Source organism: Cryptomeria japonica, chromosome 5, assembly GCF_030272615.1.
Source record: "Cryptomeria japonica chromosome 5, Sugi_1.0, whole genome shotgun sequence".
Classification (NCBI taxonomy): Eukaryota; Viridiplantae; Streptophyta; class Pinopsida; order Cupressales; family Cupressaceae; genus Cryptomeria; species Cryptomeria japonica.
This window is the reverse complement of record NC_081409.1, coordinates 346120401-346135138: the sequence shown is the minus strand read 5'-3', so window position 1 is coordinate 346135138 and position 14738 is coordinate 346120401.

Here is a 14738-nt window from a genome sequence, read left to right as displayed (position 1 = left end):
AGTCCTTCAAGCATTATTCATTATTGATGCATATTGTGTTGTTATATGGAAGATTGAAAGGAATATGGCCAAATGGCTTAAGGGTAAATTCTTAGGGCAAGGATGGATAGGATCAACTTGTACAGTTGTGGGTGTCATTGTGGGATTCGAGGTATGATAAATCTCACAATTTGACATTTGAGGAATTTTTTGTTAAACCACTATTCAGGGTTTATAATGTGTCATGTGAAGGGTCATTCTCAGAAGTGATTAAAATATTTCTTAGGCCATGTGAATCTAAGGATACCAGAGTGAACCATAATTGGGGATATTGGTATACTTGCAGAGATACATTTGTTAGGGTTTTGAATTCGAAGGTGCTCCTTATGTGCTACCAAAGCCTGTGTCGGACTGAATTGCTTACTTGGAGATTGTGAGACAATTGAGTGTCTCTAATGCATAACACTTTTGGGGTGCCCACAAGAAATCCTTCTTACCTAAGACTCTTCAGTTTGGAGATTTCAAAATTGTCTCTACTAGAGCTTATGAAGCCATAAATAAGAAGCTAGTGCATGAATTCAATCTATATATACACACACCAAGGAAGAACTATGACCTAGAAGGTTACATCCACATGTGCAGAAAAGGAAAAAACCTAGGAGATTATCTCCATGAGTATGATGACTATGATAATTTGTGCGAGAACAAAGAGTTAGAAGAACTTGAAAATGTTGTTGATGACTTGGAAAGAATATTGGAAGAAAGGAAGCGAAGACTTGGGAGTGTGGAAGGAGAAGAAGAACAGGATGTGGAAAGTGATTCTAGAGAAAATGAAATAGTTTCTAAGATTCAAGTACCAGAAAAAGAAGATGAACCAGATTCTAGGCTAGAAGAACATACATTCTTTGTATCAGATGATGAATTTGTTAAGTCAAAGGAGTTTAAGTCCTTTTTGTATCATTTTAAGGGAAACAAATTAAGAGATGTAATGCTAGATGTGACACCAGAGAATGAGGTATAAATGCTCAGGAAGCTGAAGGAAAAATTAATTCTGAGTTAGAGAACATGACCACTCAAAGGGGAAGACAACTTCTTGTAGAGGTAGGAATCATTCATTTCCCAGGTTGGGACGTCAGTGCATCTTTTATTTTTGATAGGTTGTTGCATTCAAATAAGAAAGATTTTAAGTTAGACAGTCAGGGTGTTAATGATATTTTTATTCGATCTAGATATGATCCAGATGATGAGGCTATGCTTTTATGGGCCCTCTATCCCCCGAATAAGAGGCCAAAGATTATAGATGTTGACAAGGCCTTTGCCATATGATGAAACTAAAAGTTGGAGACATAGATCCCATGGTCACAACAAAGATGGGGATAGATCTTTCAAAGTTGAACAAAGCTCAGATGAAAATGGAAATTGTAGAAAAGGAAAAATACAAATATTTGTATGAAGAATTATTGAAGAGAGGGGGTCATCCAGTGCCACAAATTACAGATGGTTCAAAGTGTAAATTTCTGATGCTAATAGCTAGTAAGATGATAGGGGGGGTGAATCATACAAACTTAATCTTCCATAAAATCAATAGATTCAACCTCGGTAACTTATACTTCAGCAATATAACCAAAAACTACTAAACATGCTAACTCATAAACACATAATCATCATAACACATATAAAACCAAATTTAACATGGAAACCCAAATAGGGAAAAACCACTGTGGGATTTTGGACCCACTAAGAAATATACTCTTCTAGAGTATGCTCGGTTAAAAGAAAATCCTATTAAAGATTACAAACACATTGCTAGATGTGACCCAGTTAAGGGATTTCCCTTAGATCTGTTAGGATCTTCACTTTGTTAGAAGTGATCTTGTCAAAGGATTTCAAACTTTCATTTAGAATGTTACCTTGCTAGAGGATTTACAAATAAGACTATTAGGTCCACTCGGTTAAGAGATTTTTTGTCACTTTACAAAATAAGAGTAATAAAAATATATTTGCAACTTCACATCTAATGCTAAAGTAGATTCTTATTTGCTCAAAACAATCTAATCATAGGACTTATCTTGTCCCTCTGCTGGGCTCCCTACTCTGTTATTCAAATAGGTCATCAAGCTTTTGTGCTTGGTAAGCACTATGTAGCATCCCTATGTTTAAACTTGCCCGCATTCATTGTTTATCAATAATTCCTTATTTATAAACAATTTGGTAATCGCTGAATCTTCTTGATGACATTTTCCATGATCAATCATAGCCATCAGATCATCAACCTTTACTATGTTCAATGTATCCTTTTATCTAAAAATGTTTTACCTCGCCTTGGAACTTGCATTCCTTCATAGGAACTTGTGCTAGGTTATTGCAGTTCAATCTGTGCTGTAGATCTTCCTTTGTATTTTCCATTGCCGTACATCCTTAACAAACTTCATGCACAACATACCAATCATTTATTCAGCTCCAGCTAATCAGCTTCCTTCATTAAATAATGCTTTTATCCATCCAATGTTGTCTATCATAACTTGGTTGCAACTTGGTAAATACTAAACTTTACTCGGTAGACATTCCACCTTCATTAACCCATATCGATAACGTTAGGGTTTACCGACTAGGTTCCTTAGGGTTTACCGACTAGATTCTTTACTCAGTGACATAGTATAGTATTAACCTTACAATCAACAACATATGTAGGATATCAAAACAAAAAAAACAACATGATCTCATCACTGTCTAACTCAGTAATAGTTGCCCATTGAATAACTTATTATTCCCCTTCATTATCACATTCTTTCTGTGTCACTTACTGATATCTTAATTCTCATCAATACATACTTCTCAAGATATGGCAACATCATACAGAATCAGAAAATTAATTTCTTGACATCAATGAAAAAATAATGTTATAAAGATAGTTATCATCCTTCTTCAGTTATATCAATAATCTTTAACAACCTTCTCAATATCCTTAATGAAATTCCATCAATCTCCTTTCTATTGTAATGCCAACAGTCTCCCCCTTTGGCATTGATGGCGATCCCAACTTGTAAATGGTAATACCAACAAGATATTCAAATTGATTTAGATTCAAATTGCTCTGGAGAATTCTCCTATTATCCTTGAGCTGTTTACTTGCATTTTAATCTTCTCCCTTTTTCAATAATCTTCTCCCCCTATCATTAGTCTTATGTTATCTTCTTCATTTAGAGCTTTACCATTTAGTCTACCATTTAGTCTTCTCCCCCTTTGACAACAATGCCAAAAAGTAAAAGAACTAAATCATGAACTCTTCTTCTATGAAGTGCTTGATTTGCTTTGTTACACATGCAAATGTAACATCTAAAATTTGATCAAAGAAATTTTTCCTTTAATACTATTTCCTACACACCTTTAGAAAACCTCCTAAAGTGCGTAAATTAGCATCAATCCACACATGATATTCTATAGATTTATCGAATTGATGCTTTCACCAAACTCTATCAATGAATAGAAGATAGGGGTAGGACCCCTAACTTGCTTCTGAGATACTCAAAAGTGTTCCCTGGCAGTGGCTTTGTGAAGATGTCTACTATTTGCTCCTTTGAACTGATATATTCTAGCACAACTTTCTTCTCTTGAACTTCTTCTCTGAGACAATGATACTTTATAGAGATATGTTTTGTCTTACATTGCATTACCAGATTCTTTGAAATGTTAATGGCACTAGTATTATCACAGAATATAGTTACTGGCTTGGTAACTTTCTCATTTATATGTTCCAATAGTTGCTTGATCCATGCTATATTGGTACTATTCAATGTTGTAGTGACATATTTAGCTTCAGCTGTTGATTGTGAAATGCATCCTTGTTTCTTGCTAAGCCAACTTACTAGTCTATCTCCCAAGAAGAAAGCTCCCTCACTTATGCTTTTCCTGTCATCAATGTTTCCTGCCCAATCAGCATCAGTATATACTTTTAAATCAAAATCATTCCTCTTTTCGTATACTAAGCCATAGACTTCAGTGCCTCTTAGGTATCTGAAAATTCTCTTGATTGCTGTCATATGGGTTTCTTTGGGATCTACAAAAAATATTGCAACTATTCCTACTACATGTGCTATATTTGGTCTATTGTGCACAACATATTGTAACTTTCCAATCATGGATCGGTAAAGTGTCTCATCAATAGATGCAGATTCATCATTCTTTGATAGTTTACAGTTAGTAGTCATAGGAGTACTTACAGGTTTAGAATCCTCCATTCCAAACTTCTTCAAGATTTCCTTTATGTACTTGGATTGAGTAATGAAAATATCATCTTTCATTTGTAGTATTTGTAAACCTATAAAATACTTTATCTCACCGATTAATGACTGTAGACATCTAAAAATGGTCAACACTTGTGGAGTCATACTTTAACATTTGTGCATTGCCTTATTTTAGGGTTTTTGCGTCACATTAACATTTCTTCTATTTTGCGCACTTGGTCTTTATCATTTGCAAGCATCAAGTCCTTCTTCTGCATTCTTCATTTATCTCACTTTCAAATTTGGTCTTGTTGATAATAATCTTCAGTCATGATTTTGGTTGATCTTATCCTGTCGCATCAATGTGTGTGCTCATTTGGCATATTTTGACATCGTCAATTTGATTTCAGTTTGGACATCGTCAATCCTAATCGATGATAGAATTAGGATTTTGTCCTCTTGTCAATCTTGTCATCTTGCAATCGATTCATCATCGATCCTCATCCTTTTCAATCTCGTCATTTTGTGATCGATTTGTCATCGATCATTGTTCTTGTCAATCTCGTGAATTTTGCGATTGATTTGTCATCGATCATTGTCCTTTTCAATCATGTCAATTTGGATCAATTAGTCATTGTTCCTCGTCAATTGGCGCCTATCAATCTTGGTTAGTTTGTCAACCAATCTCAATCGTTTGTCAGCATTGGTCCTTTGTTAATCAAAATCATGATCGAATCGACATCAATTGTCTTTATTCAAGACCTAATTGTCATCCTTGCATTTCTAATTCATTTTCTAAGGTTTTATGATTTATTCATTTAATCTTGTTTGTCATTTTCCCTCTAGGTTAAATAGTTTATTTATTTATCCTAAGTCTTCTTGTCACAATTAAATATTTATTTAATTGGCTAATTAATTCCTCCCTCTTTTTGTGAATTAATTAATGAATGAAAAATTATTAATTAATTTACCTAATTTTCCAATTTACTAATTTCTCCAAATTCCTAATTTCCTAAATTCCATCAATTTCTATTTTCCTAATTTCCAATTCATCTAATTTTCCATTTTCTCCTATTTTTCTAATATTTCCCCTAATTTCATGGGAATGACATAGAAATCTTGTCAATTTGTCATAATTTGTCAATCAATCAATTTTGACATAGCAATTTGTCATAATTTGTCAATCAATCAATTCTGCATAGAAAGTGTCAATTTTGTCATAATTTGTCATATTTGTCATTCTTGATTTGAAATTTCCTTTCAAATCTCTTCATGCTAATCTTGTCATCTCTCCAATTTGTCTATGAATTGGATGAATTTCTTCAATCAAAGCATCTGATCAATCAATCACGCTTCTAGTATCCTTACACTGTCATCTCGTCTTGTCAATCTTGCTTTCATGCTATACCTTTGGATTTGTAGGTGAGATCCACAAACAAAGCAATTTGAAGGAGAAAGAAGGACAATGGAGAATCATGAAGAAGATATTCACATTTGGGATGGTTTGCATTTGATTTGAATGTCTTGTTTTTGTGTCTCTATTGAATGTCTTAGGATTGTTATCATTGCAATTTAGTTTTCGTGATTGAGCTAGTCTAATTTGCTACTTGCTTTGATGATTTCCAAATTCCTATCTACATTTCTTGGTGAATCTTACATGAACTAACCATTTAGCCTTGTTTTGAGTGCCTTTTGAGCTGATTTGCAGGTGAAAACCCAAGAAACAGGACAACTCAGGGCTTTCTGTGCACTTCTGTACCTGTGTAGGAGGGATCTGTGCTTATGTCAAGGCATTTTGCACCTATGTCAAAGGGATTTGTGCTTGTGTCAAGGCATTCTGCACCTATGTCAAGGCATTCTACGCCTATGTTGAGACATTCTATGCCTGTGTAAGGCCAGAAACAGAGGTGAAACCAGTGTTGTTACTTGCAAATTACTTTGTTTTGCATTTTGTTCTTATATGTTGGTTTTCTTTGGTACTGATTCTCTATGCAGCACCTTGGCATTACGTGTGATGAAGACTAAGAATGAAACTACTAACAAATCTTATGCAGGACATGGTCAAAGACTTCTATTAAAACACCTTGCATGTGATTTTTAAAGTAGTTGCACATTTAGTTTTCTAAAGGTTAATGAACACCATGCATGCTTTGTTTGTTTTTAATTTGATTGCATGTTTTAACCCTTAGAACTGGGCCTGCCTCTCGATCTACCTGGAACTTCGCATAGGAATTAGTGAGAGGGAACGACCCTAAGTGGTGACGGGCTAAAACCAAGCTCTTCCGAACCACTCTAAATAACTGTGGATGCAACGAAAGTTGTAGACAACATGTGCTGGAATGGTATTGCGATGATTTATTTGCCAGATCAATACCCACCTGAATGGATGCCTTTACTAGAAGCTCTTGTTTAGATGCCAAAAACCTTCTATCTATTGGCTCAGGCATTGTGATATGCGCATGCAAAAGACACCTCTCATGTACTCCTTAGTTAGAGATAGCATGATCTTGGGAAGTGATGCCCCTTGAACTCAAAGCTTGGTATGCCCGAGAAGTGAGTGCATTGTAAGGGGGAGCCAGTTCTACCAAGCATCTAGCTATCCGACTGAGTGTTGTATTTTATGGTTAGAGGATTCAATAGATATTGCCCTTGCCAGCCATAGAATTTGTTGTGAATGAGCATGATTGTCTTGGGTCTAAGTCCAAACATCTTGTCTTTTGTGATTGTCAAAAGTTGAATTATACAATTGTCACAAAACATCCTTTGTCAAACAAGTCCAAAAATTGTCCAAACAAGGTTGTAAAAAGAGAACATTCATCCAACCAAATTCAAAACATTTTCAAAACATGGCTTTCAAACACATTGAAATAAAAAAACTTTGTCTCAACATTCATGTCACTTTAGGCTAGGTTTTGCATAGTCCAACTTAGGTCCTAGGGCATATTGTCATCTCCTTTCATTTTAGTCCTTTTCATTGCAAGCGTCCTCATTTTGCACTTAGGTCCAAGATCATTTTCCCTAAGTTTGCATTTCATTGTCATATCCAAGACAGATTTCCATTTAGGTTGCATAGGTTGCATTTCACATATTCCAAGTCATTGGTCTTCGCATATCCTTATCATTGCATTGTCATATCACATCCTTAGATCATTTTCATATCATATCCTAAGTCATTGTTGTAATCATTTCTTTCTTGCATGTAGTCTCAAAAACTAGGTATTGTCATACTTGAGTAATCTAAATCTTTGAATAAACCCTAAGTCATTGTTAGGAAGTCTAGACCTAATCAAACTTTTTTCTTTTGTCATCAATGTCATTTCGTCAAACCTAGCCTAGTATCCAAGCATATAGGGGAGACATTTTCATTTTGTCCTTTTGTCACTTGGTCCTTTTGTCCTTTAAGGTCTAGACATCATTTCAATTTCCTAAGGGTCTCTTTTTTTAGATTTGCATTCCAAAAAGTTTGTCAAAATCTTGAAAAACAACCAAAAACATACATTGCATTCTTGCCATAGATTGCATTTTCATCTATTTAGTTTGCATTTAGTTGCATATCATACATCATCCTTTAAAAATTTAATTTGCATAGTGACATGCCTATTGAAACAAGGTCAAAATCTAAGAAGATGGGCGAACCAACATATCAACCCATTGACGACATATCAAACTCATAGTTGCAACCTAGTCAATCATTACAGATTGAAGGTTCATCAAACACATCATTACCACCATATGGAATGGTTCAACTTGGACCACCTCCCTTATATGAGCCAGTGTTTGTACCCATGAAACTAGGATATGGGAGTGTTCCACCAACACCAAGAGGAAATGCACCTTTCGATTGGAATCAACCAAACCTACAACATGAAATTCAAACATTACATGAGGAACAAACTCTTTCACAAGGATTTGGTTCAGATCAAGGAATTCAACAAGAAACAAATCCAAATATTTTACTAGATTCTTCATCAGATTCTGATGCTTCCGATGATGTTGATATGTTCCTTAAAGATCCAAAGTTGACAAAAAAGATGGATAAATTCTTGAACAAGGTCTTTAAGATGTTCCTACAAAAATATCTTGACATGATGAGTAATGTGACCTCCTCAAGTGAGCAAATCAATGTGCAAAAACAACAAGGCGGTGAGTTGTTAAGTTTCTCTCCACATCCAAATGAAGAAAATGAGCAACAAGAAACCCAGCACACCTTGATGAGTAAACGTGCTTCAAAAATGTTGATAGTGACTATTCCTCAAAAGTCACCATTCGAAACAATAAACAATCCATTATTTAATACAACACCTTTAAAACAAGATCAAATGATGGCCACACAAATTTTGATAGCTTTTCCTCAACAAGAAATGATTTCTCGAATAATTACAAGTGGGTCAAAATCTAAGATGCAAGAAAGCTTTACGACTAGAATGCCTGATCTTACGAATGTTCGAAACAATCCTACAATGCAACAAAGTTTATATGTCCCATCAAGTTCAATATGCCTGGCAAATACTTGAGTACCTGTTATGCAAAATATTGTGACAGATCCTTCGATAGTGGCAACACAAAAGCCCACAAATAGTGGTGTTCACCAACAACAAATGTTGCAACAATTGAGAAATACACAAAAGACACAATCGAATGCACAACAACAAAATTATCGCATCCAACAACAAGTGGCAACATCTTCTACACCATTACAAGTCAATTCAAACTTGCAACCACCACAATGGATTGGACAAACAACACAGCAAGTCAATGCAAGTGCCATACCCCATCTTAAGGAGAAACAACAAAAACCTCCCAAACAAAGTTTTTTGCAAATGATGGGATTTACATTGAGACAACAACAATTGGCACAAAGTCAGCAAATTCTGATTCGTCAGCATCAACAACAACATGTGCCTCAATATGTGCCAAGACAAACAAATTATCATACTTCACAACCACAATTGATGTCCATGCAATATCAACAACACCCTCAATTGCAATATCAACCAAGGCTACCAATCATGATTCCACCACAAGAAGCACAGCAATAGGGTCAATGTCAAGGCACAGCACAACCACAGCAACAAGAGTTGTATCAAGAACTTTATACAAATCCCTTGTACTATTTGGAAATGCAAGATTTAATGCCATCAAATGCTTCTCTTTTAGATAGTCCCATTCAAATTCCATCCCCTTCATGCCAAATCATTGATTCCCCCATGCATATCCAAAGTCCAACCCCATGTCAAGAGGATAATTTAGAGCATGAAGAAATGTGTCTTGAAATTGATCAAGATCAAGATCTTGAAACCTTATCATCCCATCCAATTGTTGACCAGGATCCCATTTCCCCAGACACTCGCAATGATTCCCTTATTCCTATCAATTCTATCCAAAAGCACAATGTCCTTTCAAATCCCATTGGCATTCCACTTCCTAAGAAAGATAAAGATATCCCTTCCATCCTTTCTGATGATCCCATTAAAAGTCAAGAGAAAAGAACCTTTAAAGAGGATTCCAATGATCTTCCTCCTTGTCAAGATCAAATTATTCCTTTAAATCCTCCACAAGATCCTTGTCTTATTGCTCCCTATACACTCCAAGGTCACATTTCTTTTGATGATCCCATTATTTCTCCCATTTCATCTCTTGAAGAGCCTGTCATTGAACCATGTCCACTACACAATCCTAGTCCCCCTCATGATTCTAATGTGTCAGTGCAAGATGTTCATGAACCCTCAACATGCATAATGGGTTCTTCCACTTTAGTGCAATCCAATCCACTTCAAGATCTCATTATTTCTCTCATATCATATCCACCTCATAATGGACTCGCGTCTTCTTCCCAAAGAAAAGAGTATCCTACAAGTCAAGATATTCATAAAGGAAAAGGAGTAGATCTCCATAAGCAAGAATCTCTCCATATCAAAGAAGATCTTAAGGGTCATGTCTACACAACTCACTCTCAAGACATTGGTATCCCTCCATCAAAATCAAAACATACACCTTCCCCATCATACCTTCCATCCATCTTAGGTCCTTATATCCCTTCATCCTCTATGCAAGGTCAACAAAGGCACACATCCTTGAGTAAATTTCATCCATCCAAAAGAACTCCATTGCCTTCATATCCATCCATGCATTCATTTCCCCCTTCAAGCAATTTGGATGCCAGGTATAAAAGTCATAAGTCTAGAAATCCACATGTATTCAAGGATCAACATGTCCAATATAATCAACATGTCAAAACAAAGAACAATATGATCTATAAAGAAAAAGAAATATCCAAAAGGCCACAAAGGCCCACTGAGCAAAATAAAGCAAAGTCAAAATATATATGGGTTCCTAAATCCCTTGTGCAAGCAATGCACTCCAAGGAATCACAAAAGCATGAAAAATCAAAAACCATGTGGATCCCTAAGCAACTCCTTGAAGCACAAAAGCCTAAAGAAACATCCAACTTGGCATCCAAAGTTGCTATTCCTCCATCCAACCCTCTCAAATTTGTTCCTCCATCACCTTCTTCAAACATTTTGGGCCCTTATGTCCCAAAATCCCAAGCTATTCCTCCATCCAAATCTCACAATCTGAGATCCATTTTTCCTCCATTAGTTCATCACCCCTCAAGGTGTGTGCCAATGTCAATCTTGCCAACATTTCCATCCACTCAAGTACAATTCTTCCAATACCCTATCCATTATCCAATGCATATTTTCCATCCTTCGATCCCTTTGATCCCATCCTTTGCATAGATCCTTGCCTTAGTTTCATCTCATTTTCCATATCCTTATCCTACCAATGTCTTTGAGCATACTTTTAAAGGTCATAGTCCATTTTTTTTTTCAAGACTACTATCCAAACAAAAAGATGCTTGAGTCCTTCTTCCAGCCCCTATCATGTGTCCATCTTCTCTAAAATGTCAAAATCCAAAAAAAAAAAGTGAAAAAAAAAGACAAAAGAAAAAAGTAAACGCAAAAAATAATTCGTCCACTGGTGAAAACCTGGCAAACAGGCACATTGGGCAAGTGTTGTGATGAAATCCTGGCAAACAAGCATCATGCATAATCTATGAACTTGCACACCACACTTGGGGGCAGGTTTCCTCCTTCATTATCCTATCGAACCCCTGTCATTACCCTTCATATCCTATTATCCCTCATGTCCAGTTTCCCTTTCCACCTTTGATCTTGACAAGGCTGAGGATCTTCATGAGCACCATACATCTTGTTTGCAGCTTTTAGTCCATCATAGCTTTTCGTTATTTATCCATTTTCTTATTACAACCTTTCATCCATATTCCCTAGCATATTAAAACTTTCTGCCACTATCCCTTAGCCAATCCTGACCTTCAGTCCATGTCCCTTATCCATTCTTTGTCTTGCTTATCCTATCCATATCTTATCACTATCCATACACTCTTTCTATCCCTTGATCTTGATCTGACATAAGGACATGAAATGAAAAACATATTTTTCAAAAACCTCTTGACATGTCTCTCATGCCATGTTCCTGCTTTACATTGTCATATCTCGTCTCTTGTCCCATCATGCTATAGCCCTTGAAAATTGCATCCATATTGTCTCCATAATAAAAGGCCTTTGTCCTCCCTCTATCCACCATCATTTCAGCAAGCCTATTTATTCACCTATCATATTCCTTGCCTTGCTAGACACTGGGGGTAAAATCATAAAAAAATTGAATAATGTCCTAAAAAAATCATAAAAATTGAAAAAATGTCCTGAAAAAAATCATAAAAATTGAAATAATGTCATGAAAAAATCATAAAAAATTGAAAAATGTCCTGAAAAAATCATAAAAATTGAAATAATGTCCTCAAAAAATTTTAAAAAATTGAATAATGTCCTGAAAAAATCTCCAAAAAAATAAAAAAAATGTCCTGTAATAAATCCCTAAAAAGTCAAATAAAGTCCTAAAAAAAAAAAACGAACAAAAAAATTTCAAAACATCAAAATCCAAAAACAATTTCTTTGGCATTTTGCATTTTGTCAATAAATGTTACCCTCTATGCATGGACAGATCACTGAGCATACATCCAATGACAAATCAATCAAACATTTGTGTAGACAACAAACAGATAACATGTTACAACATTGTGCTTTAACTGAAATCATGCATTAACAGATGAACTTTTCAATCAAACCAGACATTCAAACTGATCAAAATTGTCATGTCAATCAATCAGCATCAATATCATTTGTCCTTGTCAGTATTATCATGGGTCTTATACAGGGTGTGGTTTACTCAAAACTAGACTATGTCCTATCTTAGACGGGGTACCACATTCCCTGGAACCAGACAGCATGATCATTCTTATTTTCCACTTTTGACAATGATGATCAGACTGTTTGTTTGACTTGGTTGAATTTGTGCATCTTATCTTTTTACTAATTTATCTTTGGCTTCCTATCATGTTCCTATGTTGCTCGATGATGTCACTAAGTGATTTAGAGTGACCGGGATGGTTCATGGTTCCTTTTTCTTTTCTTTGTTGTGTTTGTTGTTTGTGGAATGTTTGTCACAAACTGGGGCAACTATATCATTGGGTGTCTATGATAAGTACGTTCGCTCTATGAATGCCACACATACCTCGACCCTTGATGTATGCACCCTAGGATGCTTCACTCATTCCTTGTGTGCGATGTGTCTATCTTTTGGAAAAGGGGTTGCATTCCAGCTCTGGCCTTCAATGCCATGATGCTCTGCATCTGCTTTGCTACAATAAATAAAGGTTCTCACCTACTTCTGTGCATTGGTGAAAGCAAGTTTTCCTTCATCTCTAACTATCCTCTATCTAATTTCTTCTTACTAACATTTCTTCCATCAGTCTTGGCAGTCCGTTTGGTCTAGTTCTCCAATCTTGAACCTATCATCTTTTGTCATTCTTATCAATCAATTGCCCTCTTTTCTAGATTTTTTCGGCCAATTCCTCAAGGGGGCATGCATATGTCATTGTTATTGTCTAGGGCATTTTCATTATTGTTCTTTGAAACAATGCTTAAAATCACATTGTCTCAAAGAGGGGCAAAATGTAGACATCTAAAAATGGTCAGTGCTTGTGGAGTCATACTTTAACATTTGCGCATTGCCTTATTTTAGGGTTTTTGCATCACATTAACATTTCTTCTATGTTGCACACTTGGTCTTTATCATTTACGAGCATTGAGTCCTTCTTCTGCATTCTTCATTTGTCTCGCTTTTGAATTTGGTCTTGTTGATAATAATCTTTAGTCATGATTTTGGTCGATCTTGTCCTGTCGCATCAATGTGCATGCTCATTTGGCATATTTTGACATCGTCAATTCAATTTCATTTTGGACATCGTCAATCCTAATCGATGATAGAATTAGGGTTTTGTCCTCTTGTCAATCTTGTCATCTTGCGATCGATTCATCATCAATCCTCATCCTTTTCAATCTTGTCATTTTGTGATCGATTTGTCATCGATCATTGTTCTTGTCAATCTCGTCAATTTTGTGATCGATTTGTCATCGATCATTGTCCTTTTCAATCATGTCAATTTGGATCAATTAGTCATTGTTCCTCGTCAATTGGCACCTATCAATTTGTCTCTTTATCAATCTTGGTTAGTTTGTCAACCAATCTCAATCATTTGTCACCATTGGTCCTTTGTTAATCAGAATCATGATCGAATTGACATCAATTATCTTTATTCAAGACCTAATTGTCATCCTTGCATTTATAATTCATCTTCTAAGGTTTTATGATTTATTCATTTAATCTTGTTTGTCATTTTCCCTCTAGGTTAAATAATTTATTTATTTATCCTAAGTCTTCTTGTCACAATTGAATATTTATTTAACTGGCTAATTAATTCCTCCCTCTTTTTGTGAATTAATTAATGAATGAAAAATTATTAATTAATTTACCTAATTTTCCAATTTACTAATTTCTCCTAATTCCTAATTTCCTAAATTCCATCAATTTCTATTTTCCTAATTTCTAATTCATCTAATTTTCCATTTTCTCCTATTTTTCTAATATTTCCCCTAATTTCATGGGAATGGCATAGCAATCTTGTCAATTTGTCATAATTTGTCAATCAATCAATTTTGACATAGCAATTTGTCATAATTTGTTATAATTTGTTATAATTTGTCAATCAATCAATTTTGCATAGAAAGTGTCAATTTTGTCATAATTTGTCTTATTTGTCATTCTTGATTTGAAATTTCCTTTCAAATCTCTTCATGCTAATCTTGTCATCTCTCCAATTTGTTTATAAATTGGATGAATTTCTTTAATCAAAGCATCTGATCAATCAATCACGCTTCTAGTATCCTTACGCTATCATCTCATCTTGTCAATCTTGCTTTCATGCTATACCTTTGCATTTGTAGGTGAGATCCACAAACAAAGCAATTTGAAGGAGAAAGAAGGACAATGGAGAATCATGAAGAAGATATTCACATTTGGGATGGTTTGCATTTGATTTGAATGTCTTGTTTTCATGTCTCTATTGAATGTTTTAGGATTGTTATCATTGCAATTTAGTTTTCATGATTAAGC